A 4,127-nucleotide genomic window follows, 5' to 3' on the forward strand; every position below is an offset into this window, starting at 1 on the left:
AACAATATAGGCCTAATAACATAGCCTAGGCCTATAACAATAAAATCCTATAATAGGCTAATAATGATCATTGTTCCATAGCCTAATTGTTCTCATGCAAATTGCTTTTGACGCTCTCCGCTACATCTACAAACTACATTTGTACTTTTGCATTATGTTAATAGTAGGCTAAGTCTACCTACCTACCACATATTTATTGAAATGGACTAGGTAATTTGGCGTGATGCTCGGCTGTGCGCTGCTCAACTCCGGCGGTGCCAGTCATGTTCAAATAGGCAAAACTATAGTATGTAAGAAATGAATATCATGTCACATCACAATGTTGTCACCATCGATGATGGTTGTCAAACATCGTTGATTTCCGATTATATTGTAATATCGCCCAACCCAGGTAATTCATCCTCTCATCAGGTTAAATTTTTGAGGTACCGGTGTAATTATAATTTTTTTTGGTACTTTATGCCAATCTTTCTCACCACACCACTTCCCTCTACACTCAGCTCCTTTCCTTCTTCCTTGCTGTCCATTTCCACATCCCCACGCTCTTTCTGCTCCTTCATCCTCTGTATAGCAAACTATTCAAATATCTTGAATTTCAGGCATGCCACGTTGACTCAAAAAGCTCTCAAGAAAGTGCTCATGACTCTGTGGTCAAGCAACTGCTCTCTCCTTGAGTGACAGGGGGTAGCCAGGGTTTGGTATGGCAAGCGGCATGCAACAAGAGGAGAGGAAGAAAGACAACTCAAGTATCAAACTTGAATGAACTATAAAAAAACATTACACATGCCAGAGGTGATATCACATTTAACAAACCAAACATTGAGCATGGTTACATGCACACAATAACGATTATCAGAGTTGTGGACTCAAGTCACAAATTTGATGACTTCATAGAAAATAAAATAACTTCAGACTTAACTTGGACTTGGAGCCTCAAGGCTTTGACTTGAAACTGATGACTTGAAATTATCTGGCCAGATACAGGAGTCGCAGCATCGCCCTTGTAAAAAAAAAAACATGCAAGTTGCAACAGATAGGTTAGTGAAATGCACACTCTGCACTCTGATTGGACCAGCAAACTGTCAATCAACACAGGTCAGGTGAGCTAGCAAACAGATTGCTGATTTGCTGTACAGCTATTGGATCGGGTGAAGCTCAAACTTCAAATTGTAGGGAGAGAGGATTGCCATAATAAATAAATATGCAGCTCCAAAAATTGTTTGACAATCAATAATATTAACTGTTTACTTTGCAAGCTCACCAGTAATGGGGCAACAATTACTTGCATAGGCCTTAAAGGTCTTTTGGTATGTAATAATTACTTGAAATGTAGAATTAACTTAAGCTAGCATTTGGAATTTGTTGTTAAAATGAATTATAAGCCTACTGTGGGAAGATGCTCTCCAAACTCCCACCAGTGGAGATTGCTTTTTTCTCTTGTTCAAATGTTTGCTTTTGCTAAATGCACAGGCCCTATGTGGTAAATCTATATTCCATTTAATACTAAAATAACTACTAGCGATTCATCATTTCATCCCCGTACCTCTTGCAACATGTGGACATTTCTGTTTCATGTCTAATAGGCCTACGATGCATTTTAATTTAGCCAAACATTTCTTACCCTGCTCTGAGTGGGCGCGATGTTTAAAGCACACATGAACGTTCGCAAGACTCATGAGGTAGAAGTTCTGTTTATTTAATTCAATGATGTATGGTTTCCTTTGTTGATATTTCCCGTGTTATGTTGGAGTTCTGTGTGTCTGTGTCCTATGTCTCTATCATTGTTGTTGTGCGTAATAGGAGCATGCGGCCTCAGTGCACAGAGAACTCTTTGGAGTCAGAACGTTGAATAAGAGAAAAGGATTGTTCCATGTATGCATGGTGTTGAAATATCATTATAAATAATTACGTCTGATTAAGACTAATGTACAAATGTAACAATGGATGTGGAAATTCCCTTTATACTGAACAAAAATATAAACGCAACATGTGAAGTGTTGATGTTTCATGAGCTGAAATAAAAGATCCTAGAAATGTTCCACAGACACAAAATGATTATTTCTCTCAAATTTTGTGCACCAATTTGTTTATATCCTTGCTAATGATAATTTCTCCAATATAATCCATCCACCTGACAGGTGTGGCATATCAAGGAGCTGATTAAACAGCATATTCATTACACATGTGCACAATAAAATGCCACTCTAAAATGTGCAGCTTTGTCACACAACACAAAATCACAGATGTCTCAAGATTTGAGGGAGTGTGCATTTGGCATGATGACTGCACGAATGTCCACCAGAGCTGTTGCCAGAGAATTGAATGCTTTCAACATAGTTTTTGAGAGTTAGGCAGTACGTCCAGCCGGTCTCATAAACGCAGATCACATGTAACCACGCCAGTCCAGGACCTCCACATCTGGCTTCTTCACCTGCGGGATCGTCTGAGACCAGCCACCCGGACAGCTTATGAAATTGAGGAGTATTTGTCTGTAATGAAGCCCTTTTGTGTGGAAAAACGAATTCTGATTGGCTGAGCCTGAGTCCCAAGTGGGTGGGCCTATGCCCTCCCATGGCTGCGCCCCTGCCCAGTCATGTGAAATCCATTCATTACGGCCTAATGGATTTATTTTCATTTCATTTCCTTATATGAACTGTAACTCAGTAAAATCGAAGAAATTGTTGCATGTTGCATTTATTTTTGTTCAGTATAGCTAGATACTCACCGACTGTAGTTACATGTACAACACACATTACCTTCCTTAAAAGTAAACAGAAAACCAGCATAGGCTAACATATTGACCTGTGACCTTTTTATTGGCAAGTCTTTAGCGAGCTAGTCAGCTACTTTTTCACGTGGTGACATGCTAGCCAACGTTAGCCCACCAGTGAAGGGATATTTTGCTTGCTAGTTAACATTAACTCACCGGTAGTGTAGTCAGACTTGCTAGCTAATGTTAGGCCATGGCAAGGATAGTTGGTTAGCTAGCATGTCAACACTTACAAATGTCTGAATACACAAACGGTGAGCTAATGTTAAATAGCTAGCTAAATATCGCCTGGTAGGCTAGCTAGTTAGGCACCTTGGTTGACTAGTTAGCTACATTAGCTAAAGTTGGCTAGTTGGCTCACAAAGGACTTGTGGGCTCAATGTTTTCCCATACAAAACACAAACAATTTTGTTCCATGAGTGCATCTGTTGTACATGACTAATCAAATAACCTGTAGTCAGTTATACATGTCAGCATGGATGGAAATTAAGCTAGCCTGAGTCTAGTACTTGTCAGACTGGGCTAGTAGACAATGTGCCAAACTAGCCTGAGACAGCAATGAAATGGCTGGTAGAAAATGTGCCAAACTAGCCTGACACAGCAGTGAAATGTTGCCTTACAAACATCACATGCCACAGATTTAGGATCTGAATGTAGAAATCGTGGTCTGCTGGCCAGTGCCCAAAATCCGTATGTTACAGCGCTGCGTGTCAGTCCCTTTCAGACAATCCCTCTATTACTGTTGGTCCTCCTCATTGACCTCACAGCTGAGGGTTTTAACTTTCCTCTTGAGAATTAGAATCCGAAGTACAGTCGTATAGCTCATCGCAATACTTCACCTCTTAGGGCAAATAGTACCCTAGACTGTCCTGATCATCTAGTTGAGCATTCCAGATAATTCCTCCATCCCAACAGAAATGTCCCATCCACATAGTCAGATTTTAAATGTGCAGATAGACCAAGGCCCAGTCTATTTTACCATTACTATAGTCAAGGCTGTGGGTTATGGTAGATGAATATAGATGTTACCATTTTAGTAATCAACCTAGCTAGCTAGTCAAATAAAAGTTTTTTTGTCTTTCTGACGGGCGGACCGGAAACCTAATGACAACACTCAGGTTTGCAGCTGTCATTTTCCGTTGGGACAGAAAAATAGCCCTGTATTTACCAGAGAAGGTCATCCACCATGGCAGAAGAGAAAGATCCAGACTCATCCACCATAACCTATTCTAGGAGCCTATTGTTTGTGTATGATCTTTATTCATTGCTAACTTGTTTTTCAACAATGTCAGGTACATGCAGGTATGACTGCGTGAGAAATAATTAGAATATCAAATCAACTTTTATTGGTCACATG

This window comes from Salmo salar, chromosome ssa22 (assembly GCF_905237065.1).
Source record: "Salmo salar chromosome ssa22, Ssal_v3.1, whole genome shotgun sequence".
In the NCBI taxonomy this organism is placed as follows: Eukaryota; Metazoa; Chordata; class Actinopteri; order Salmoniformes; family Salmonidae; genus Salmo; species Salmo salar.